The following is a 26,271-nucleotide window of genomic DNA, read 5'->3' as shown; positions in this document are numbered from 1 at the left end:
AAGGGTAGGCCGGGCGCGGTGGCTCAAGCCTGTAATCCCAGCACTTTGGGAGGCCGAGACGGGCGGATCATGAGGTCAGGAGATCGAGACCATCCTGGCTAATACGGTGAAACCCCGTCTCTACTAAAAAAATTAAAAAAATTAGCCGGGCGAGGTGGCGGGCGCCTGTAGTCCCAGCTACTGGGGAGGCTGAGGCAGGAGAATGGCGTAAACCCGGGAGGCGGAGCTTGCAGTGAGCTGAGATCTGGCCACTGCACTCCAGCCTGGGCGACAGAGGGAGACTCCGTCTCAAAAAAAAAAAAAGATTAAGGGTAAAAAAAGAAAAAAGGAAACAATTTTAATAACAATTTTGAAATGTATGCAAAAGTAGAGAGAACAATAAAAACAGTGTAATGAGTAACCCCCATACCTGATGCCCAGTTCTAGTTTCAAGATGTTAACCGCATTTGGTTCAATTCTCTTGTTTTTTTACTAAAGTATTATAAATTCTCATATATCATGTCATTCTTCTATATGCTTCGGTATATATCTTTATATATATATGTATACATATTCTGTAATAATCCATGCCATTATCGCAGCTAATGAAATTAAGTTTTTTTGTTTTCATATAATATTCAGTCTGTACTAACATTTTTCTGATAAAATCAATTTTAGTATTTTTATGTATATTATATTCTTTTTTTCATTACTAATAGAAAAAATTAGAGTTCATTAAAAATACAACTTTGCATCTCGGTTTTTTCATTTGCTATTATAAATATTTCCCAATGGCCTATTTTTCAAAATGTTCTAATTTTAAAATGACTGTGTGTAATCGTGTGGGGATACATAACTTGGGTGACTAACCACTCCTTTATTTGTGTGCCTCCACACATGTATGGAGAGTGAACATGTATTGCTCTCTCCCTTGTAGTAAATCTTGTTACCACGAAGATCTTTGTTCCTAACACCTTTTCCTACATTAGGGCTGTTTCCTTAGGATTGATTCCAGGAGTGTTATTGCTGCATCCAAATGTATGAACATTTGTAAGGCCCTTGACTTGTCTCATTGAGTTGTTTACAAAAGGACTGTACCAATTTACACTTCCACTTACAAAGGATGAGAGAGCCTCTATTAAAATGTTTAAAGGCCGGGTTTTTCAGAGCTCTTATAAATCATTGGCTATAAGAGGCTGACTTAGGTTTGTCATATGGTCATAGTCATCTCAAAATAAAATAAATACGCATTTTCTATAGCTATAAAAACATGGCATGCGCAGACTGCCAAACAACCACAAAGTAACTTTGATTAAAGGAGGAAACTGGTCTACTTGTTGAAAATGTGGTAATGAGATAGTTTCCACCCAGCCGGGAAGCGCGGCCCGGAGGGGGAGGGGAGCCTGCATTTCTTCATGCCTCTACCCATCCTGAAGAAGGTAGAAAGGAACAGGTCAGCGTTCTCTTCGTTTACTTTGTAATTTTTTTTAAAGCTGAATATTTAATTTGTTTCCATATGCCTGAGTTGATGATGCCAAAATACGGTTGAAAACTAGCAGAAAACTTCTCGTGGCAGGGGTTTCCTGTAAACAAACCCCATAGTACTGGGTAAGAGAGGATTAGGGCAGAGCCATTTTAGCTGCAACTCCAAATTCTATTTTGTTTCCTTGGGGACATGCTGTTTTTATTTGTGGGCTTCAAATAAAACTGCTGCAGAAACTGTTTATTTCTGTTCAGAGCATTCTTATTTTCTTTAAGGAATATATCATATCAGTTACAAATCTTTGTAGAAAATTCAGCTGTATTGGTTTGGAGAAGTTTATGTGTCAGTTTTGTGTTTTTTTTGAGTCAAGAAAAAAGGAAAAACTCACTACTGTTATGTTTATATGAGGGCAAAAAAAAAAAAAAGAGAGAAGGAAGTTGATAATACTTAGCATGACGGTCTTTAAAATCCAGCATCTGAATTTTTAATTCCTCCCTCCCCTCCTTTTTTAAGAAACAGTACAGGAAAGATGGTCTTATTATCCTTGTTCGCATTTCACTGTTTTCACCCCACTCAACCAGGACGAAGTCTTTCCTCAAAGTAAGTGGGAGCAAAACATAATCTCTTAAAATATTTTTAAGAGAACATGCTGACTTGGTCTTTGTTAAAAAAAAAAAATCAACAAAATGTGCTAACCACATAAAAAAAAAAGTTGTTAAAGGAGTCAAAGGGATCAGCCCTCATTGAAGGGCCGTATGAGAACAGGCAGCCTTCCGGGGCGAATCCTGGCTAACGTCATTTTGGCGGACGTTTATTGCGTGATCGCCATGTGCCAGGCACCGTTTTAAGGCTTCATGGTGATGAGGGCATTTAACCCTCGGGACCGCCCACTCTGCAGGTGAGGCTGGGAAGAAGGTGAGGCCAAGGCCCTGGTCTCCCAGCGGCTGAGGGCGGCGCAGCATTTGAATCCCGGCGGTCTCTGGAGACTGGGTTCTGAGAAAACCCGCTGTGTGAGTGCTGGGGGACCGCGTTAAGCCCTCCGCTAGAAGCGGTGAAGAAGCTTTGGGCCAACTCAGTTCCGAGCGCCAGTGTAGACGCGTGGCTTCAGGTTGTCCAGTAAGCCGGTCGGGGTGTGGCTCTGATCCTAATCTCATCTCCGGTCTTCCCCAGTCTCAGGGCCCCGTGGGAGGGTGTGGTTGAGGAGGACACACCTACCTGGAGCTCGTCGGTTTCACCTCCCTCTCTGCGGTGGGGTCGTCCGCATCTTCCCTCTGTTTCTTCCTAGGCCTGGCTCGACCTCCACTTTGGAGAAGATGCCCCAGGAACACTGAAGGGCAGGTCGTCTCCCACCTTCTATGAGGATTGCCCAACTTAAGGTATACTCTTCAAAGAATTCCACTTGCTTTGTCTACACTGGGCGATCTAGCTGATGATTGAGCGACTCAAGTTCTGGAGGAGACGGATCCGGGTTCAGACCTGATCTCTCCCTTCCCTACTCTAAACACCCTCCGGTATAAGAGCCCTGGCAGGTCCCTGCGCGGGTGAAGGACGCGTCTGTGGGTGTCCGCCCTGGTGTGCAGAGCGGGCATGTTCTGCGGCCGCGGGCGATGGTCGTGATCATAATAGCGTGACTTAATTGAGCGCAGTGTGCCACCCCCCCACTTCGCCCACCCTGCGCCCGTTACCACGAGTGAGGTCTTGCTTATTCCTCCCAAATTCACTTGTCAGCGAGTACGATTTTTTAAATTTTATTTTTATCGTTTAATTAATTAATTAATGCATTTACTGAGACGGAGTCTTGCTCTGTCGCCCAGGCTGGAGTGCAGTGGCGCCATCTCAGTTCACTGCAACCTCCACTTCCTGGGTTCAGGCCATTCTGCTACCTCAGCCTCCTGCTGAGTAGCTGGGATTACAGGCGCAGGCCATGACGCCAGGCTGTATTTTTAGAGTCGCTGGGATTACAGGCGCAGGCCACGATGCCAGGCTGTATTTTTAGTAGAGACAGGGTTTCTCCTGACCTCAGGTGATCCACCCTGTCTGCCTTGGCCTTCCAAAGTGCTGGGATTACAGGCGTGAGCCACTGCACCCGGCTATTTTATTTTATTTTATTTTTTTAAGATGGAGTCTCAAATACAAAAACATAATTTTTGTATTTTTAGTAGAGACAGGGTTTCACCATGTTGGCCAGGCTGGTCTCAAACTCGTGACCTCAAGTGATCCGCTCACCTTGGCCTCCCAAAGTGCTGAGATTACAGGCGTGAGCTATTGCGCCTGGCCTATCTATGTATCTATCTATTTTTTGAGACAGAGAATCGCTCTGTTGCCCAGGCTGGAGTTCAGTGGTGTGATCTCAGCTCACTGCAACCTTTGTCTCCTGGGTTCAAGCAAGCGATTCTCCTGCCTCAGCCTCCTGAGTAGCTGGGACTGTAGGTTCGTGCCACCACACCCGGCTAATTTTTTGTATTTTTAGTAGAGACAAGGTTTCACTGTGTTATCCAGGATAGTCTCGATCTGACATCGTGATCCACCCACCTCAGCCTCCCAAAGTGCTGGGATTACAGGTGTGAGCCACCGCACCCGGCCTATTAGTTTTTATTTTTATTTTTTAAATAAATTGAGATAGGGGTCTCACTATGTTGCCAGGGTTGGTCTTGAACTCCTGGACTCAAGCAATCCTCCTGCCTCGGGCTCCCAAAGTGCTAGGATTACAGGCATCAGCCACCATGCCTGGCTAAATTTTGTGTTTTTTGTAGAGATGGCAAAGGGGGTGCCTCGCTATGCTGCCCAGGTTGGTCTTGAACTCCTGAGCTCAAGCTACCTGCCGACCTCAGCCTCCCAAAGTGCTGGAATTACAAACGGGACCCACCATGCCCGGCCATTAGGGTGTGCTATTATCCCCATCTGTAAAATGGGGAAAATGGAGTCAAAGAGAGTTCAGAGGAAGCCCCAAAGCGGCACATCTGGGGAATGGAGTTTTGGTTTGAACCCAGAGAGCCATTTTCTTTTCTTTTTTTTTTTTTTTTTTTTTTTTTGAGACGGAGTCTTGCTCTGTCACCCAGGCTGGAGTGCAGTGGCCGGATCTCAGCTCACTGCATGCTCTGCCTCCCGGGTTTACGCCCTTCTCCTGCCTCAGCCTCCCAAGTAGCTGGGACTACAGGCGCCCGCCACCTCGCCCGGCTAGTTTTTTGTATTTTTTAGTAGAGACGGGGTTTCACCGTGTTAGCCAGGATAGTCTCGATCTCCTGACCTCTTGATCCGCCCGTCTCGGCCTCCCAAAGTGCTGGGATTACAGGCTTGAGCCACCGCGCCCGGCCATAGAGAGCCATTTTCAAGAGCTCAGCCCTGACCTGCTGTGGGGGTCACCGCTCCTACGTGCTACTTTCTACTCTGGGAGACTTGGATTCCAACTCTGCGGGGGGATCTCGAAATGGAGTATGGTGTGCTTGCCCCAGAGTCAATGCCCAATCAGTGATCGTTATTATTATTCTGTTTTCCTAAGGCTAAGGTCAACCACTTAGGACAGAAAAGAACGGTATGAGTCAGCATGGCTTTTGGCGCTGGATCTGGGTTAGAACCCCACTTTGTTCTAGTTGTAGATCTTCAAGTAAGAGAATTAAGTCAGAAAGTTAACCTCAGGCCCCAGTTTCCTCATCTGCAAATGGATTTAAGCATGAAAGTTATCAGGAGAACTAAGTAACACCATAATATAAATCAGCTTTGGAGCCGAGAGTGGCACATGGGGGGCGGCAATGAATCGTTTTGTTTTTTCCCTTTTATTATTATTACTATTTTGAGGCAGAGTCTCTGTTGCCCAGGCTGGAGTGAAGTGGCTCAATCTCTGCTTACTGCAACTTCCGCCTCCGGGGTTCAAGCGATTCTTCTGCCTCAGTCTCCCAAGTAGCTGGGATTACAGACGTGTACCACCACGCCCGGCTAATTTTTATATTTTTAGTAGAGACAGGGTTTCACCATGTTGGCCAGGCTAGTCTGGAATTCCTGACCTCATGTGATCCTCCTGCCTTGGCCTCCCAAAGTGCTGGACTCCCACCAAGCCTGGCCTGTTTTTCCCCTTCTTATTCCTCCTCTTCTCCTCCCCATTCTTCTTATTTTATTTATTTTTTCGAGAGTGTCGGCCAGGCTGGAGTGCAGTGGCCCAACACTGCTCACTGCAGCCTCGACCTCTTGGGCTCAAATTATCTTCCTGTCTCAGCCTCCTGAGTAGCTGGCATTATAGGCATGTGCCACCAAGCCCGGCTAATTTTTATTTTATTTTATTTTATTTAAGACAGAGTTTCACTCGTTTTGCCCAGGCTGGAGTGCAGTGGCATGATCTCGGCTCACCGCAACCTCCGCCTTCCGTAATCACTTCCTTCAAGTGATTCTCCTGCCTCAGACTCCTGAGTAGCTGGGATTACAGGCGCCTGCCACCACTCCTGGCTAGTATTGTAATAATTTTTGTATTTGGTAGAGACAGGGTTTCACCATGTCCAGGCTGGTCTTGAACTCCTGGACTCAAGCAATCTGCCGGCCTCAGCCTCCCAAAGTGCTGGGATTACAAGCATGAGTCAGCCACTGCGCTCAGTCCTCTTCTTACTATTATTATTATTATTATTACTGTTATGGTTGTAAAAGTAACCTGAAATAGAGATACATTTAAATATCTGAGTGATTTCGGCAAAGGAGAGAGACCCTGCACCCTGCGTTACTGTTTTAGGAGCGCTCTTGACTGTGTCAACCTGTTTAATATGCCACTTACTAACTGAGCCAGGTCATTTTGCTCAGATTATTCAGAGCTCTCAGGCCCATTCAGAATGAAATCCAAAATCTTTACCATGGCCAGAAAGATCCGTGCAATCAAAATGCACCATCCCCATCCTAATTTCCTGGCTTGTCTCCACACCAACCACAATGCCATGCTGGCCTCCTTGCTGTTCTTTGAAACACTGGGCGCACTTTGCTTCAAGGACTTCGCTTGCCTGTCCCTGAGCCTGGAATGCTCTTCCCCTAGAACCTCTTGTGGCTCCCACTGTCACCCCCTTCAGATCTTTATTTAGATATGTCTATGATGAAGCCTTTCAGGGCCAATCTATTTAACATTTCCCTTGGCCGGGCGCGGTGGCTCAAGCCTGTAATCCCAGCACTTTGGGAGGCCGAGACGGGCGGATCACGAGGTCAGGAGTTCGAGACCAACCTGGCTAACACGGTGAAACCCCGTCTCTACTAAAAAATACAAAAAAAAGCTAGCCGGGCGAGGTGGCGGGCACCTGTAGTCCCAGCTACTTGGGAGGCTGAGGCAGGAGAATGGCGTAAACCTGGGAGGCGGAGCTTGCAGTGAGCTGAGATCCGGCCACTGCACTCCAGCCTGGGTGGCAGCCAGACTCCCTCTCAAAAAAAAAAAAAAAAAAAAAAAAAAAAAAAAAAAAAAAATTTCCCTCACCATCCCTCCACTCTGTAGCCCCTTTGCCCCTTGTATTTCTCTCCATAGTACTTATTATAATATCTAACACACTATAATATCAAATATTAACTCCATGAGGATAGGCATTTTGTTTTTTTTTTTTTTTTTTTTTTTTTGAGGCGGAGTCTCGCTCTGTCGCCGGGACTGGAGCGCAGTGGCCAGATCTCAGCTCACTGCAAGCTCCGCCTCCCGGGTTTACGCCATTCTCCTGCCTCAGCCTCCCGAGTAGCTGGGACTACAGGCGCCCGCCATCTCGCCCGGCTAGTTTTTGTATTTTTAGTAGAGACGGGGTTTCACCGTGTTAGCCAGGATGGTCTCGATCTCCTGACCTTGTGATCCGCCCGTCTCGGCCTCCCAAAGTGCTGGGATTACAGGCTTGAGCCACCGCGCCCGGCCGAGGATAGGCATTTTGATCTGTTTGGTTTCCTGTGGCATCTCCAGCACCTGGAACAATGCCTGGTACATGGTAGGTGCTTACTATGTACATGTCACATGAGAGAGTTAAAAAAACGAGTGTATTAAAGAATCCAGGAGCCGGGCGAGGTGTGTCATGCCTCCTGAGGCATGAGGAGGCTCAGGCGGGTGGATAGGCTGAGGTCAGCCTGGCCAACATAGTGAAACCCCGTCTCTACTAAAAATACAAAAAATCAGCTGGGTGTGGTGGCAGGCGCCTGTAATCCTAGCTACTAGGGAAGCTAAGGCAGGAGAATCACTTGAACCCGGGAGGCAGACGTTGCAGTGAGCTGAGATTGCACCATTGCACTCCAGCCTGGGCAACAAGAGCGAAATGCCGTCTCAAAAAAAAAAAAAAATCCAGGGAGGCCAGGAGCAGTGGCTCACACCTGTAATCAATCCCAGCACTTTGGGAGGCCAAGGTGGGCAGATCACTTGAGGTCAGGAGTTGGAGACCAACACGGTGAAACCTCGTCTCTACTAAACATTTAAAAATCAGCCAGGTGTGGTGCATGCTTGTAATCCCAGCTACTCAGGAGGCTCAAGCAGGAGAATCGCTTGAACCCCAAAGGTTTCAGTGAGCTGAGATCACGCCACTGCACTCCAGCCTGGGCGACAGAGTGAGACTTTGTCTCAAAAAAAAGAAAATCCAAGGAGCACAGAACAGCTAAGTACTGGGACAGCTAAATATTGATTGGAGCACTTACTGTGTGTTGACCATTCCACAACATGGAGGAAACCAGTCTTCCCTTGGAAAAGCCTCCAACCACCCTATACAGGTGGTAAGAGAAATAACATCCCCCGGGCTAGGCATAATGCAGACAGTGTCATAAAGGAGGCATTGAACAAAGGAGAGAGTAACTGAAGGAGGTGGCATTTGGAGTGACCTTGAAGCTGATTAGGGTGGTTACAGGTTGATGTTTATATATATGGCATATATGTTGGGGGATTGGGTGGCAGGGGAGGGGTGCAGGCAGTTGGAATAGAGCAAAGAGAGGAGTAAGTATAGAATGGTTTATCAAATGTTTATCCAAAAGCAGGATATGGAACTAGTAAACATTTTATTCCTAATTTTTTGTTCTGCACAGTAATTAACACAGTGTTTTTTTTGTTTTCTTTTTCTTTGAGAGGGAGTCTCTCTCTGTTGTCCAGTGGCGTGATCTCGGCTCCCTGCAACCTCCATCTGCCGGGTTCAAGTGATTATCATGCCTCAGCCTCCCAAGAAGCTGGGATTACAGACGTACGCCACTACGCCCAGCTAATTTTTGTATTTTTATTAGAAACGGGGTTTCACCATGTTGGCCAGGCTGGTCTCAAACATCTGACCTCAGGTGATCAGACCACCGCCGCCTCCCAAAGTGCTGAGATTACAGGCGTGAGTCACTGCACCCAGCCTGTTGTCTATATTATATATACATATTTTTCTGAGACGGAGTCTTGCTCTGTCACCCAGGCTAGAGTGCAGTGGCACGATCTTGGCTCACCGCAACCTCTGCCTCCCGGCCCTGGTTCAAGCGATTCTTCTGTCTCAGTCTCCTCAGTAGCTGGGATTACAGGCGCCTGCCACCGCGCCCAGCTAATTTTTTTTTGTATTTTTAGAGGAGACGGGGTTCACCATGTTGGCCATGGCTGGTCTTGAACTCCTGACCTCGTGATCCGCCCACCTTGGCCTCCCAAAGTGCTGGGATTACCGGCATGAGCCACCGCACTCGGCCTGTTGTCTATATTCTAAAATTTAGATATGGTATATTTTATGTGGCCATTTTCTTTTGATGAACATGTAGGTTTCTAGCCTTTCACTATTGTAAATGGTGCTGCATCCTTGTGTATGCTTTCTGCACGAGTGATATTTCTCTAGAATAGATACTGTAATTATATGCTTGCCTATTTTTTTGTGCTTTAATTTATTTAATGTCTATGTTTCCTGTTAAAATATAAGCTCCATGAGGGAAGGAATCCAATTTGTTTTGTGCCTCACTCTTGAATTACCATCTAGCCAAGTGCTTGGGAGAAAGGAGTGGTCAATAAATATATATTGAGTGAGTCAGGCTGAAAGATTGGCTGGGACTGTGGTGTGGTTTTTCCATCCCAAGAGAGGGAGCTTGACTTATTTTGGAAAAGTAAAATTTTTTTTGGAGAATTGCACACAAAGCAGTAGCAGGATGGTTATTAGTGGAATTTAGGAAAAAGTATTCTGGACTAGAAAGAAGGCAGGTACAGGAGAAGCGATTATGAGATTATTACACAGGCCAGAAGGAAACAAAGAAACATGAGTGGTGAGAATAGAAAGGAAAGGGTACATTTCAGAGAGATTAGAAGGATAGGATTTGTGAGATTTACTAACTAGCTATGAGGTGTGAAATAAAGAGGGCATAGAAGGAAAGTTGATATCTAGCATAGAACATTTTAATTTTACAAACATTTATTCTCTCCCAGCTCCATGGAAAAAGCACTCGCTAATTGCTGTTGGTATATTAATTTGTATTACCTTTTCTTCCCCACTTTCTTTTCTTTTTTTTTTTTTTTTTTGAGACAGAGTCTGTGGCCCACGCTGGAGTACAGGGATAACATCTCGGCTCACTGCAGTCGTGACCTCCCCGAGATCAAGAGATCCTTCCACCTCAGCCTCCTGAGTAGCTGGGACCACGGGTGCCAGCCACCATGCCCAGCTAATTTTTCATAGAGACAGGGTTTCGCCATATTGCCCAGGCTGATCTTGAACTCTCGGGTTCAGGTGAACGCCTCGGTCTCCCAGAGTGCTGGGATTGTAGGCACGAGCCACTGTGCCTGGCTTCCTTTTCAAAAGAGATTTCAGCTGGGCATGGTGGCTCACGCATGTAATCCCTGCGCTTTGGGAGGCCAAGGCAGGCGGATCACCTGAGGTTAGGAGTTCCAGACCAGCCTGGCCAACACAGCGAAACCCTGTTTCTACTGAAAATACAAAAAGATTAGCCGGGCGCCGTAATCCCAGCTACTCAGGAGGCTGAGGCAGGAGAATTGCTTGAACCCGGGAGGTGGAGGCTGCAGTGAGCCAAGATTGCGCCATTGCACTCCAGCCTAGGCAATAAGAGCAAAACTCCGTCTCAAAAAAAAGAAAAAAAGATTTATAGTCTGTTACAGTCTGGTGAGGAAGAGGGTCCTGTACACAGGTATACCAAGAACTCAAGGGAGTGACACAGGTGGGAGGAAACTGGCCCTCAGGCAACCAAGTGAAACGCTGTATTGCTGTTCCAGAATGTGGGGAGGAGAGGACATGGGTGAGGATGTTTTAGCCTTGCCCCAGAGTCACACACGACTGACTGGTAAACATCCTGGAAATAGGGGGTCGAGAACTATGCATCAGAGTCAATTTTTAGAATTGAGGAAATTTAGGTTGGTGTTAAAGGGGGAGTCTGACCTTGGGTTCAGTTGGTGCATTGGCTTCACTGTAGTCGGGAAAGTAGGGAAACAAATTATTAGCTGTGTGACCTCAAGCAGGTTACTTAATGATCCTGAGCCTTAGTTTTCACTTTTCTCTTTTTTTTTTTTTTTTTGAGATAGGATGTCACTCTCTCGCCCAGGCTAGAGTGCAGTGGCGTGATCTCAGCTCACTGCACCTCCACCTCCCTTTGTATTTTTTTAGTAGAGACAGGGTTTCACCATGTTGGTCAGGCTGGTCTGAACTGCTGACCTCGTGATCCACCCACCTCAGCCTCCCAAAGTGCTGGGATTACAGGCGTGAGCCACTGCGCCCAGCAGGACTCCAACTTCTTACAGTTTGTCATGTCCTCTTTGTTAAACTAGGATGGGGTCTTTAGGAGATACTAGTATCTCTTGGGAAAGAAATACTTAGTTGACGTTCGATGGTTCCTTTGGTTTTATTTCCATTTCATTTAGTGGCTTCCCAGTGCTCTTGGAATAAAACTCAGAGTCTTAGCATGGTCCACCAGATCTTGCCAGCCATATTCTCTGGACTTCTGTTTTTTGTTTTGTTGTTTTTTGTTTCGTTGTCGTTTTTTGAGACAGGATCTTACTCTGTTGCCCAGGCTAAAGTACAGTGGCACAATCTTGGCTTATTGCAGCCTCTGTCTCCCTAGCTCAAGTGATCCTCCTGCCTCATTCTCCTGAGTAGCTGGGAGTATAGGCACACAACGGCTAATTTTTAATTTTTTTGTAGATATGGGGGTCTCGCTATGTTGCCCAGGCTGGTCTCAAACACCTGGACTCAAGCACTATTCCCACCTCGCACTCCCAAAGTGCTGGAATTACGAATTACAGACGTGAGCCATCTCACAAGCCATCTCGCCCAGCCGGGGACTTTGTTTTTATTCTAAGTTGCATGAGGGCTGTGTTATCAGGAATTTTGTTTTTATTCTAAGACGCATGAGGGCCATGACATAACCAGACGACGGCTTTTGAAAAGGTCAGTTGCGGCCACTTAGAATGGGACGGCCTACATTTCTGCCCTGTAAACACAGGGACCTTGCATGCAGAGACAAATCAGCAGCTGGAAATGTGTTTTGGGAGTTGAGGGGAGAGTTCCAGGTGGGAAATATGTACATTTAGGAGCTTTCCAGATATTGATGGCATGTTGAACCTTCAGACTGGATAAAATCACATGAATAAGAAAGGGTTGCTAGCATTGGGCATGTCAGCATCTGGAAGTCAAGGAGAAGAGTCTAAAGAAGGAGCGGGGTCTGGGAGGGAGCAGCCAGAGAGGACTAATGGAGATCAGGAGAGCATGGGGATCCAGCTGCAAGGCAGGAAAGAGCTCTATCAGGTGTTGCAGATGTGGCAAATACCAGGGAACAGAGAACTGGTCACTGATATCCTGCTGCAACGAGAGTCAAATCTCCGGTCTTCACATGGGCCTGCCTTGATTTCTTGCTCCACTGTCCCTACCCTGTCTTCATTCCATGGCCCCCAGACACGCTGGCTGCTCTCCAGTTCTTTCTCCAAGCTTGGCTCTCTTCCTCTCTGGTCCTTCTCCCCTTCTGTTCCCTCTGAATGAATGGAACCCTCCTCTCCATCCTGGTATGATTTGCCACCTGACTTCCTGGAGGGTCTCTGCTCCTCAGGGAGCCTCAATGTAAAACAGCAGGCTTTCCCCCTCTCCTATGACCCAGTCCCAGTAGGTTGCAAATATAACTACCGGTGTGTTGTCTGCTTCCCTCCAGAAGGTAAGCCCCAAGGGACAAGGAGTTCCTATGTTTTGCTTACTGCTCTATCTCCCATGCCTAGAACAGTGTCGGGGCCCCCAAAACTCTTGGCTCACAAGCTCTGTAGTGTGTCTCATTTCATTCTCCAGAGTCTTGAAGAAATGTGACTATTACTTATATAAGTAACACAATTATTTTAATTGTCTTCTTCATCATCTTCATCATTTCCCTTTTATAGATAAGGAAACTGAAACCCAAGAGAGATTAAATAATATTCTAGGGCTATGCAGCTCTCCAGAGGTAGAATCTGAGTATCTGAGCCCAAGTTATTGGAGAGAAAATGTTCATAACCAGGACACTATGTCAGAGCCTCCCCCTTTCCTCCCCCTCCCAGAGAACTAGGGAGTTTAAACCACTCTCAGAAAGAACAGAAGCCAAATTCTTGAAGAGAGTGAGAAAGGGGGTGCTAGGCTAGGGGAACCCCAGGGCTGAAGGCTCTAGGTCAGAGAGAAGGCTGGAGTTTAGATGCCTAAGTGAAGGGCTTGCCAGGACTTGAGGCTGGAGTTAGGCAGGGGCCAGATCTGCAGGGCTGGTGGGGCGAGTTATGGAGATTTTCTTCCCTCAAGGCAATAGGAAGCCATTAAGGGGTAGTGAACTTATTTGATATGCATGGTAAAAGACTTGGGTCTTTCTGGGTAAAAATCTTGGATTACAGGTAGAGAAAGCATTAAGGGAAACCTAGAAAGGAAATTTGGAGAAACCTGTACATACAGTACTGTCTGTGTCTGGAGGAGAACATGTGATGGAACTGACACCCTTTTTTCCCTTGCATTTGGGCCCCCATGCTCTCCTGAGGTCCCTCAGACCTCACCGCCTGCTCCCGGTCAGTCCCCTTTGCTCTCTGTCTCTTCTCCTTGACTTCCAGGCGCCGAACCACCTGAGGGCCCAATACTAGCACGTCTTTTGGGCAATTTTATCCAGTCTGATGACTCAACATGCCATCCGTATTTGGAAAGCTCCTAAATGTGCATAATTCTCACCGGGAACTTGCCCATCCCAACACATTTCCAACAGCAGACTCCATGTTCACGTGCATGGCACCTGCCAGTGGTACCTTGGTGTAGGCTTTTGTTAGAGATAAAGATAAATGGACACAATTGAGACATATGAGGGTTTGCTGACAGATGCAAGGTCTGTGTAGGGTGGAGATTAAATATCCTGATTAGATTTTAAGATTTTGGCTGGAGATTATAATGATGATTGAATTTCAATTAATGTTAGTTACCTTCTTCCCCTCCGTCCCTCATTCCAAAGCTACCCGTTTGGAATATCTGATGAAGGCAGAAAACTTTAAAGAGGTGTTCCCAGTGTTGTGTTTTGTGTGCAATTTTTAAGGGAGTTTACATTAACATTTTGAGTGAAGGTAATTTCAGAAAACTATCCAGAATATTAGGAGTCATGAGTTGTGTTTGCAGTGGGGGAGGGCACTCATTGAACACACCAATGGGACAAATCCAGTTAAAAAATGCTGTCAACCTTATCAAGATTGACTAATCCAATCAAGTTGGGAGGGTACTAAAACCTTTATTTAAATTGAGTCTTATTCTTGACCCCTCCCTTTTTGGTGTGCTTATAAAAACCAGCAATCACATCTCTTCCAGTATTGTTCAGAGCCAGGTACACTGAAGTCCTGTCCTAGCGAGTTATCAGGTTCCAGACCCTGCCTTCTCTTCTGAAAGGTAAGTTCTGCTATATATATATATATTTTTAATTGTATATTATTGTGATACTTTACAGAGGAGTGACTTGCATGGGATCAAGAAACTTAACAGAAAAGAGAGTAATGTGTTGCTCCTTCGAGCTGTTTGTTATTCCTACTTACTTTAGTGCATTCAGTCTTGTTCAAAGGGCTGTCCCTGTTTCCTTCTCAAATGTCCTTTGTAGTTTGCAGATGCTGGCAGGTTTGCCTAACTTTTTCATATTCTTTTCCTGCTAACTCCTCGCTGCAGTTTTTCAGGTTTTCCTGCTCTGAACACTGAATTCTTTTACGTCCCGTATCTGTGTTGGCTCTGTTTCAGCTCCAGGGATTTACACATAGTTTCCAAATAGTTTTTCTATAATAATTCCACAGTAAAATAAAGACTTGTGAAATAAGAAGATCATACCTCATTCTGTTCTTCTAATTAAGGCTGAGTCTCAACAGATGATTCCAGTAAGTGTTAAATACAGCAAATCAGAAGTTTTGTTTTTTTTCTTTTTTTTGTTTTGTTTTGTTATGTTACTAGCTCTGAGCATGCTGTGGACTGGCAGGATCTGGATAGAAAATCAGATGTTGACTAAACGAAGAGGCCTTATATCACTAGAATTAAATCAGAGATAATGGTGTGATTTTATAAGCGCATACTAGGAAATACGTCTTAAGGAGGGCCTGTCTGTTTGGATAATTGTGAAAAATGAAGTGTAGCTGGTGTTTGCTGCATTAAAACAAGGTGAAGTGGAGCTTTTCTGCCCTTTCTCCAAGTAACATATGCAGAGCTTTTCTTTGGGTTCCATTCTTTGTTTTTGTTGCTGGCATCTAGTAGCACCTGACTCCTTTAGAGATGGCCTAGGCAGGGAGTGATGGCGAAGCTGGATTTCTTGTGGGTGGAGCTAAGCGTAGGAAGACCAACGTTCGATTTTCAATTTTCACTTCGTGCAATATGAATTCCTGGATTTTATTACAAAACCAAATGTTTCCAGTGTTCTCCTGTTACTTTTGGAGTTTCTATATTTTAATTGTTTGAACTATACATGCTTTCCAAATAAATGTGAAGTATGAGTCTCACATTCTAAGGGAAGAATGTGTCTCAGGGAAGCCCTCCTGGGCGAATTCAGATCCCTCTATGTCCTTCGGGAAACACAGTATGTATTTGCAACCCAGCAGTCAGTCACTGGCAGAATTTTGCAACGATTTCCCAGTTTTGTTGGCAAGACTCCAGGAGAAGGTTCTTTGTAATTCTTTGCTCAGACATAAGGAGGATCACATATAAATAAAACTCTTAGAAGATAGATGAGTGGAATATAATCATCTTTCAATTTTAAAAGCTACAACATAATAAGGCACTTTTTTTTTTTGAGGGAGGCTGCGAAACAGTAACAAATCGTGATGCTATAATGTGAACAAAGTGGTAGCTTTGGAGGGCACACGGGGAAAAAAGCACAACCGTTTTTGCTCAGAAAATACTTCAGTAACAACAAGGTCTGAGAGCCAGGAATCTCCTTGTTCTTACTGAAACGATTATTTGTCAAAATATTTGATTGTTTACCTATTCCCCCTGAAAAGTTTGGACTTTTCCTTATGCTCGATTTTGACACTAGAATTTTTAACTATCAGTGCTATTGTGTTTACAGCATTCAAGATCTCAGAGTTCAAAGGTTATCCATTAACATGTAGAATGAGGCTACACTTAAGGCTCAACCTGGTTCCACTTGTTCAGTTTCTTTGTTGTGTAGCAAGGCTCATAGTCATTTGTTTTCATAAAGTTAAATGAAGTTTCTTGTTTATGAAGAGTGTTTTTGGACTGTGTTTTAGAATGTGACAATAAGATTAAAAAATATATTTTAAAGAAAGGTATTCATCTTTTGTGAGAAAAGGAATCCTAATACTAAAAGTGATCAATATCAGTGGACTTGAGTGAAAAAAAAATTACCCAATTTAGGTTTTTAGTGCTGGCCTAAGAATCTACTGGCACTGCTAATTAATTAAGTGTGAGTAAGTAATTGATTCACTTCCTTTTTAAAAAAGACTAACCAGACCATATGTGGGGTTAGTAGTTATATATAAAATGACAGCAAAACATGACACTTGGCAAATTCTTCCCCTTTGCTGAGCTAGCTGTCTTCTCAAATTCCTTTTCCTATTTATTAAGATTGCATTGCTCACTAGCTCCAGATCATTTCTGTAGTGCGTTCTTTCTTTTGATTTAGGAAATACATATTTTAAATGCTTTTCTGGATGTGTTTTAAAGTTTTTTCATTTTGGATATGCCGAAGGCCAGTAAAAAAAAATAAGTATTTGGCTATTTTGTTGGTAGCGACTTGCATAGATCCATTTCACATTTGCATTAGTATCCATTTTGAGGCAGAAAAATTGGGGGTGTGCTTGCTGTGTCTATGGTTCCTCGAGGCTTACTTAAAATGGGGAAGTATCACAGGCTTTGGGAATCAGAACCTATTTTTGTCCTTTTTTTTAGCAAGAAAAAAAAACAGTTGGGAAACGCTTTAAATGAGTTGGGCGTAGGGAGGAGGGGGAAAGGGTAGCGGTTTTTTTTTTTGTCCCCGGTTTCCTCCAAATGGATTTCTATCAAAACCAAGTAGATTCTTGGAACCTAGACTAAGTTTAGAAATCTCAAGTTAGAATAGCGCAAGCCCGGCCCTTTCAGGGGGAAAAAAAAAAAAAATCAGAACAATTAAATAGCTTTCTGAAGATACTCATTTAAAAACTGTTTATCTTCTCGACCTTCCTCACGCTTGAAGAAAATCTGAGGTGTTTCTCGCGCACAGCTGCCTTCTAACCCGCGCGCAACTGCGTTAAGGTTTTTGTTTGTAATTGGGGGTGACCCAGGGGTTCGGGCCTCGGGCCCCTCCCCTCGCCCGGGCACACCTTGCAGAGGAGGGGGCGACGGGGACGGGGGACGGGGCCCGGGTCTGCGCCTGCGCACACCCTCCCAGTCCCCTCCCCGAGTACCTGTCGCGGCTACGGCCGCGGCGCGCGCCCGCCACGTTAAGCCGGATGGCGGGAGGAGGGGTGCGGGGCGGAGGAGGCGGGGAGGGTGGCACGGCGCGCGCTCGCCTCTCGCTCGCTCGCTTCCCGGAGGCGGAGTCGCGGTGGGGGGCGGAGCGGGGGCGCGCCTATACGGGTCACGTGGTCGATGGGGCGGGGCCGGGGCGGATCGGGGCGGGGCCGGGCTGCCGGTGAAGGCAAGGGGCGGGGCGTCTCCGAGCGGCGGGACCGAGGGAGGGCGCAACAGCTGCTCCCTGAACACTTTCTGACCCAACAGTCCCCCAGCGCCGGACGCGCCGCGCCCCGGCGGCTCTAGGGACCCCCCGTGCCTGCACCGTCCCCGCGCGGACGAGTAGGGGGCGCCCGCGCCTTTGCCCCCCGTGCGCACCCCCGCCCCGCTCACCTTAGCCCCGCGCCCGAGGTGAGCCCGGCCCCCAAATCCTCCGGGTGGGGGTGGGGGACGCTTTTTTTTGTGGGGGGGGGTCTTGGAAGCGCGAATCTACGAGGCGCCCCGGCGGATGGCTGCACCCCTCGCCCGGGGCTCCCCGTGTCTTTTGGGGGGCCGGGTGCGGGCGGGGAATCCGGGAGGTGTCCGCACAAAAGGCCGAGAGAAACTCCGCGACGCCTTCCTCCCTCCCTCCGCCCTCCCCGCCCCCTCCCCTCCGCGCCCGCTCCTCCTCATTCAAACCCGGCCGGCCCGAGTGGTGTCAGCTCAGTCCCGGCCGCCGCCGCGCGAGGAAATGGCCGAGGAGCCGGAGCCGCAGGTAAAGGGGGCGCGCCCCCCGCCCGCGCCCCCCGGGGCGCCCGCCCGGTCCTGCGGAGGCTCCCGCGCCGCCCCCGAGGCGCCCGGCTCGTTGTCTTGTACCCCCAGGGATGACCCCAGTTCCCCGCCTGAGCTTTCTATCCGCTCCTCTAGGGCGCCCCCTCCCCAGCCGGCTCCAGCGTTTCCGCCCGCGGGAAGGTGCGGGCGATTCCGGACTACATCCGTTCCTGGCCGTCACACTCACGCCGCACGATTCAGAAGGGCTTGGGGTGCGGTGTCCCCAGAATCTCCGCCGGGAGCAGGGGTCCGGGGGCTGCGGGGGTCGGCGGTAGGGGGTTCCGAAAAGTTGGGTTGCCCCTCGGGGCGGGTCTCCCAATTTGCCCACTCGGCCCTTGGGGCGCGGGCGGAGAGGGGACGTCGGCGTGGGCCCCCCGCGATGCCCGGGAGGGGCCGGGGCAAGTTGGAAACGGCCAAAACAATGCGTCCGGACGGGCATCCCCCGCAAACAATGGCCGGGACCGTCCACACGGGCCGGGCGGAGGACGCGTCTAAGGGACCGCGGGAGGGGCTGCGCCTCGCCGCGGACCCCGACGTGCGTCCCTGTGATTCCCTCGGGTGCCCAAAAATCTGTCCCTGGGAGTCCCGGGCGCCTGCTCATCCCTGAGCAGGGATGTACGGGCTGCGTTTCCTGGATGTGTGCGATAAGGTGGCTTTTTTGTCTCCTTTAATTTTAAAGATTTTTATTTAAGTCAATGTTGTATAAAACACTTAATATCTTTACAACTCAATTGTAGTGGAACACCCAAAGCCAGCTGGAAGCAGAACTGGGAACTCTAAAGGGCAGGAAGGATTGAAATGCTAGCCCAAAAGTGCTGCTGCTTTTTTTTTTTTTTTAAAGGGAAGTTTCTGCCAGGAGGTGCCGAGTGGTGAAACCGCTCAGTTTCAGATGCACAGCTCTCTTGTCCCTCGATTTGGCCCCGACTGCGAGCGGGACGGGATGGTGGAGGGGCGGAGGGCGCTGCTGGGGGCTCAGGAGGCTGGATTTGGGGCCGCTTGGGCGGTCCCGCCCGAGGGGCTAGACCCGGCACGCGGGGCGCGCAGCCGGAACCTGGATCCCTGGGATTTGGGAAGACGTTTAGGGCCCCGGTTGGAGCCCACATTTTGGGATTCTGGGTAGGGCCACCGAAGACGGGAAGGCGCATTCTTGGGCGGGTGGGGTGGGGGTGGGGTGAGCAGGCGGGGAGTTTTCCGCCAGGTTTAGTTACAGGAGCTAAAAGGCCCCTTCTGGGACCCTGGCATCCGGGCCACCCTGGGAGCCCCTTTTCTCTTTTTCTATTCTCCCCGCCCCAGAAAAGGATAGTCATTTCAGGTTTAAGGTTTTGGTGTATTGTTCCACTTCGAAATTCTTTGAGCCTCAGTTTATCTTCCTGAATCAGCCTATGGGGCTTGAAGCGTTGAACATTCCTAAACACGGAGGAAGTAAATGGCGGTTGCAGTGGTCCATTGGCCAGTTTGGGGGTCCTGTATTATTGGCCACCGTATGTCCTACAGCGTAGCTAGGTTTCTTAGTTTTCTAGATCGTTTGGAAGCATTAAGCTGTATGTTTTAAGAAGCCTAGGTCTGATTTAGTTCAGGTTGATTCAATTATGTCTTCATCGCTTTTGAGTTAGTTGAATGACTTGACATGAGATTAAGCTCAACAAAAGAAAAGGCGAGGTAGCAACAGCTGCCATCCAGGCCTGGCCACTAGGTAGGGGTCTTAGGAGGCCTTTTACCTTCTCTTTTGTATATGTCAAGAAGGACATTTACAATATTCTTATTTTACTGTACTTCTTTCCCCTGAAATGGATGTTCTTTCTTGACTGATAACAGACAAGACTTAAAATGCTAAGTTTTCTGATACTTAGACATTGAGTAATAGATGTAGTTTCTAAAAGCCTTTATGTGTCTGCAGTGACAAGTGTAGAGGAATAACCTCATTTCTTTTTGTCTGAAAATATAACAGGCAAGCCACTAGTTTGTGCTTGCTTAGTTAATGTGTGCTAAGAACTTTTAAGGTGTGTCCTTAATGGTAGATAACTTTTTTCCTTCTGAGAAGTCATATTTATTTTAGATACTGTTTTGTTCAGTGTTCCAGAGACTAATAGTGTTTCGATTTGTTTTGTTTCCTAACCCTGATGTTGCTGCCATTTTTAATCGGTTATATAAGGATTAAATTCAAGAGGCAGTGACTTACTTAAAATTCAGTTGTCAGTAGTTACAAGGCAGATTTATAATTTATTTTAATTGTTAGAATAGGATTAATAATCTGTTTGTTTGGAATTTTAATTATTTGGCGTGATGAGGAAAGCTAGTCCTTTAGATAGAATTGTGTCTTTATTTGCCTACAGGAGGAGGAAGTAGAGGACAAGATATGACTTTTATTGGTGAAGGACACACACTTTTTTCTTTAGTGTCCCACTTCTTTTAATCCTTTTGTCTTAACAACACTTTCCTAACGCTTTGCAGTTTTGACCTTTGCTGTTTTTTAATAACTTGTGAGATCGAAGTTTAGCAGTTCTGTTGGGTTCCTATTCCCTTTCACTTCTTACTCAGAAAAAGGAACTAATACACCACTTAGAAAAAATTTGTAGAAAACTTTTCTCCCCTTTACCCTGAGGAATCTATTTTGGTAATAGGTCAAATTTTTTTTCCAGGTAGTAGGGGAGGAAGGAGGAGCAGTGAAGGTTTTGACTTTGACTGCCTTTACTTTTAAGGTGGGGGTAAATTTGCATTTTCTTTGTAAGCCTCCATTTTTGGCAGGAAAACTTCAGGGAGGAGTAGGAGCTCCTAATCCCCTTCCAGTGGACTTGTTTTGGAGGAAATCTGAAAATAAGACTTAATCATCAAGTCACTTATAAACTGATGAAATAATTAAGGAATATAATGGCCTGGCAATGACTAAGTCCGTCTATCTCCTCATTGCAGATACATGCTAATCACTTTTTTCTCTCTTAACAACATTTATTATGAAATGGCATGTTTTCGCCACAGCAGGGTAGCCATTTCCCAACCCTGGAGCACTCCTAATTCTGAGATGCCTGATTAGAGCCTCGGGGGTCCCAGAAGATGTGCTGTTTTCCCACTTTATAAAATTACATTCTTTTCTCACAGTTGTCACAAACATGATATTGGTTGGTAAGAACTTTGGAGTAGTTTTAATGACTCTTGACTGCCTCAAAGATGGCACTTTAAAAAAGGAGCTACTTTTCTCTGACGCTGTTTGAAAGTAAATGATTGGACCCTTTTTATGTTTTATATGAAGCTTTGTTTCCATTTGCTTAAAAAAAATTCAAATTGTCCCATCTGCTGTATGCCCATATAGCCTGTATGTTGTAGATTTTGAGGTTGCTGGGTATGATTTGTTTTAAATGGTTCATTCCTAATTTCCCATTTCAGTTTAATCCCTGAGCAGAATGTTTAATGAATGAATTGGGAAGGTGAAGCTGAAGGACTGAGCAATGGCTGTTTTCAAGCCTTAGAATTATAAAGTAGGAATGAAAAACATGAGACAGTTGCATAAACTGAGTATTGCACTAATAAAATAAATGTAATAAGATTTTAAATCCAGTTACTACAATTGAAATATACAGAATAGTTTTTAGATTACTGGGATATTAAAAAATAAAAACCTGGAAGGTATTTACAGAACAGCTACCAAAATGGAATTAAAGGAATCTCAATCTTGTTAAATATTCTAAAGAGTGAAGAGTTTGGTTACAGCATGTAAATTAAACTTGGGACAATGGCCGGGTAGGGGGGTCTTCATCCGCACACCTCATCTCCAGATTTTGGCGGGGAGGGGTGTTAACTAGTTTAAATGCACGTGGAAGAAAAAATGTATTATACAAAGACGGCAGGAAATTTCTTCAATTCGGGTGAAGGAAGCCTGATAATTGAATATCACTTAATGGCCTCATTTTAGAGGCAGTATAAAAACTTTTCTGAAATGCTCATGTTTTTGGAGTAAGGTGAACTGGGTTATTTTTCCCCAACCAGTAATGACAGACAAATTTGCAGTGGTATCTGGGGCAAAGGTTTTTGAATTTCGACCACGAGGGCAGATAGAAATCTGACTTTAAGGAAGTAGAAGAACAGGGACGATTCTTTACTAAAATCTGCAGCTCACAATGACATGCTCAATTCTTGTACACATCTATCTTCCAGATAAATAGGGGGGAAGCCCCTGCTAGCCAGCTGCCGCCACATATTACCCTTTTATATTTAACGTTGGAATGCTTTCCATTTGAACATTTGTTGACTGACTGTTCTGAACATCTCCATTACTTCCTGCCCAGGGTATCAGCATAACTGAGTTACTGGAAATTTGGGGACAGTTTGGTAATTTTATGATAAAGTTGAGAAATAAAATTACTAAACCTGAAAAGACGGCTGAAGAAGTTGTATGAGCGAGTTAGTTGGATTCCTGACTTAGCCTTTGTTCTTATTAAGCTTTACAAAACTTGTTTCTGACCTCCACATGCCTGTACTTCCTATGGAAAAGCTCCCCTAGACTCAGAAGCTAGGTTTTTAACGGATTCGTGTAGTGTTTCTGTATTGGTGTTCCATCATTTTCGGGTGTGTCTGGAAACCTTTGAGATTTAAAATACAGTTAAATGGACTGGAAATGTAGACTCCAGACATTTCTTGAATCAACCTTAGGAATAATACTTCTACCTGTGTCAAATAAGGATAACATAAAGCATCTTAGTTATACTGAAGAAATGTTTTTCTTTCTTTTGTAATCAATATATTTTTTTCAGTTTATAAATGTACTGAGCAGTGATTGTATTATTAATTGAAAGGGGACTTTTCCCCTTGATTTTGAAAGCAAGCAGGTGACTGGAAAGAGCCAGATACACAACTTTAGTATGTAGTCAACAAAAGATAGGATGGGAATATTTAAATCTTTCAGAAGAAAGATGTTATGCCTTAAAAGGCCTTGCCTAAGCTTGTATTTAACTAGGTTATTTGAGTTGTGTTTAATTCAGAGCGCTCACTGGAAAAAGTGGTATGGTGTAGTGGTCTAGTAATGGGCATAGTTATTTGTGTGTGTGTGTGTGTATAGATGTGTAATACACACACGTTCAGTGTTTTCATTGCAGAGTTAGTGCAGGTAAAGACAGAATAGTTTATTAATTTGCTGAAATCTTTTTGGTGCAGTTAGGCCTGTCAAATTTTTACAGATACAAGGTTGTACTGGTTAAGTAGTAGTAATAGGAGAAATGGATAGCAATGCTTAATCTTGCTTAATTAAAGTTTTTAAAAATTCACTTTCCTTATAACTCTTCTTTTCAGATCAGGATGTTTTTAAAAACTACTTTGGAGATGACAGTACCTGTTAATATTGAAACTAAAGCTAGTATGTTATACTTTAAGTTCTTATTAAGATCCCTTAACTGACCTTAACTGATTTTATGATGAATCAGGCAGTTTCTAGTTAATGACACTCAAATATGCTATATGATTATATTTTTATAGTACTTTGATCTCTAATCCTAGTTATAATTGGCAATTTATGAACAATTTCAGCAAAATGAAGTTATTTCCTTTACGAGCTTCCCAAGTTTGAAGAGTTTAGGTTGTAACCTTAAATATAAACTTTGAATATTCCAATCTTTTTCTTTTGCTTAACTTGGAAGCATCTTTCCACAGCTATATTAGGAAAGTTGGGTTGACCATTTAGCCTCATGGGTGTGACCCCTAGTAATTTCCTTGAAACAGTGTTGAAGAATTTAGAGCATTAAAAATAAAAAATAAAAAAACCTGTAGCTTTTTGATTGTTAGTAGACGGCTATGCAGAGTTTTCTTCACTTGTCAGGTTAAGAAAAAATACTGTGTGTAAAATACAAGGAAAAACTTTCAGAAAAAGTGTAAACTTCTAGCCAGAAGATAATTTTGTAGTTTTCAGGGTAAAATGCATTGGCCAGAGAATAGATATTTAAGTTGAATTTTTTAGTAACTCCTTATTTGGACACTTCAGTAACTCGGGAAAAAGTAGCTTAATTAGCAGTATGACAAATTGTGCATAAATATAATTTTTCTGTGTTTTTGAGGACTTTGAATACCTTATTGCTTCATATTATGGTAGATATATATTTCATATCAACAATGTAAGATAACCTGTTAAGCTGAAACAAAGAGGCTGTGCTGTTTTCAAAAGTTAACAGTTCGAGTACATCTGGATGTAAAGAAAAATATTCCTTTTTTTTTTTTTTTTTTTTTTTTTTTTTGAGACGGAGTCTCGCTCTGTCGCCCAGGCTGGAGTGCAGTGGCGCGATCTGGGCTCACTGCAAGCTCCGCCTCCCGGGTTCCCGCCATTCTCCCGCATCAGCCTCCGAGTAGCTGGGACTACAGGCGCCCGCCACCTCGCCCGGCTAGTTTTTTTTTTTTTTTGTATTTTTAGTAGAGACAGGGTTTCACCGTGTTAGCCAGGAGGGTCTCGATCTCCTGACCTCGTGATCCACCCGCCTCGGCCTCCCAAAGTGCTGGGATTACAGGCTTGAGCCACCGCGCCCGGCCAAAGAAAAATATTCCTAAGTTACAGTAATTGTCAGCAAAGTGGCTGTTGTACTTAATTAGTTGTACTTAAGCACAGATTACTGTGCTTTTTATTAAGCAGTGTATAATGTGTTGTATTTGCTAATTTCAAGATCTACAGGTAGTGGTAGAATTCATAGTAGCTTTAGTCACAAATCAGTGTGTAATTAGTGACCTGAAGAACATCACATTTCTAGTCCAACCTTTTCTAAGCAATATGGTTCCTACTGGATTTCAAAGATGATGCTCTGGCAAATTGTAAAAGTGTTTACTTAAATAATCCCAATATAAATTAAACCCTAGTATTCTCTCAAAATACGGCTATACTGCATAGCCTCTTGCCTTAGGTGTTAGGGGGTATTTGAGTTAAGGTTAAGTTCTGACGTTTACCCGAGTAAAGATTTTAAAATGTTTTTAAACATTGGAAAACATTTTTGTGAAGTACTTTTCAGTAAGCTTAGTGTGTTCATAATGCTCACTTCCTTGCAAAGTAGAAGCATTTAGATTATAGTGTTGGATTATAATATCCTCCTTTTCCCCTCCAGTTCTTTGTGGAGAAAGACAATTGACTCTATCAGCAGTGCCATCAGTTTATTGCTGCCTTCTGTGTGCAGGAGTGTGGAGAGCTGGAGGCTTCTGGGAAGGCTTGTGTTTGTGCACACACCCTATTCAATTGGAATGGTGATTTGCTGTTAGTGGATTAGAATTTCTATTTTGCTGTATTCCGTTATTAACGTCTTTATTGTTACAACCACTTTAACGATTACTGATTAGCAAATTGGTTTTAATCGATGTAAACCTGATTTAAAATTATTCATTGTTTTAGAGTTTAAGGAAGTGTTCTGTCTAGTATGTTAAGTCAAGAGCTGAAGGCATTTGCTGTCAGAGATAGCCCTAGGATGCCCAGCATTTTTGTTTTGGAGGGTCATAAGTGGAGTGAGTATAAATTCAAATGGTGGCAGTGTTTTTTGCTTGTGCTGATCAACTTTATGGTGTGTTTAATGCAATTTTTTTATTACACTCTTGAAATTGCACTCTTGAAGTTGCAGAATGGCAATTAGATGGCAGCCACTGATAGCCATGTAGAAGTTTTGATGAATATGCAAGTTAATTTTAATTTCTGATCAGTTACAGTTAGTGACTGTGGCCAAACATGTGCGTACTGATTCTACATGCATGCTAATTCCGTGATGTTTATTCACCAGCTGTGTGTTGAGTGCCTGACCGTGTGTCCGGCACCTTGTTCCAGGCATTGGGGGCAGCAGTGGACAAGACAGCAGAGTCTTGGTCCTGAGGTGTTACTTTTCGAAAAAGACAGTCACAAGCAAACAAACAGGATGGTTTTAGATCTGGACAGAAGTTTTCAGAGGAAGTCATTCCTGAGCTGTCACAATGCTTTGGGGGTAGGGTGTGCTGGGCAGTCAGGGATGGCACCTTTGGGGTGCCTAAGGATTCCTGTGACTCTGGGAGCTTAGGACAGTTAGGCACAATTGATTATCAGAGTCTGTCTCAGAAGCTTCCCTGGAGAAAGAATTGCTGCTGTTTTGCCAGGAGGGTTTCCTTCCCCATCTGACCACACAGGAAGATGCCTTGGCCTAGAATGCCTGCCCTCATCTCCAGGTCTCCCTGGCTGTTCACCCTCCCAGGCAAAGTGGA

The 26,271-nt window shown here is 45.0% G+C and overlaps 1 protein-coding gene across 7 annotated transcripts in view; it reads left to right on the top strand.

The window, feature by feature from the left end:
• The first annotated feature begins 1,277 nt into the window (after positions 1-1,277).
• ZNF217 (zinc finger protein 217) overlaps positions 1,278-26,271 on the top strand; it is a 44,200-nt gene continuing 19,206 nt past the window's right edge. The window contains exons 1-3 of one of the 7 annotated variants that reach the window (XM_033186769.1): positions 1,278-1,432; positions 2,748-2,838; positions 14,173-14,250. The gene's annotated coding sequence lies outside the window, so the exon portion shown is untranslated. Of the gene's footprint in view, positions 1,433-2,182; positions 2,579-2,747; positions 2,839-14,172; positions 14,251-17,496; positions 17,695-17,785; positions 18,038-19,010; positions 19,210-26,271 lie in introns of those variants that run through there. The other 6 variants (XM_033186771.1, XM_033186770.1, XM_033186772.1 and 3 more) reach the window with 6 other exon arrangements.

This window comes from Trachypithecus francoisi, unplaced genomic scaffold, assembly GCF_009764315.1.
Source record: "Trachypithecus francoisi isolate TF-2019V2 unplaced genomic scaffold, Tfra_2.0 Lachesis_group21, whole genome shotgun sequence".
Classification (NCBI taxonomy): Eukaryota; Metazoa; Chordata; class Mammalia; order Primates; family Cercopithecidae; genus Trachypithecus; species Trachypithecus francoisi.
This window is presented reverse-complemented; position numbering and strand designations above follow the sequence as displayed.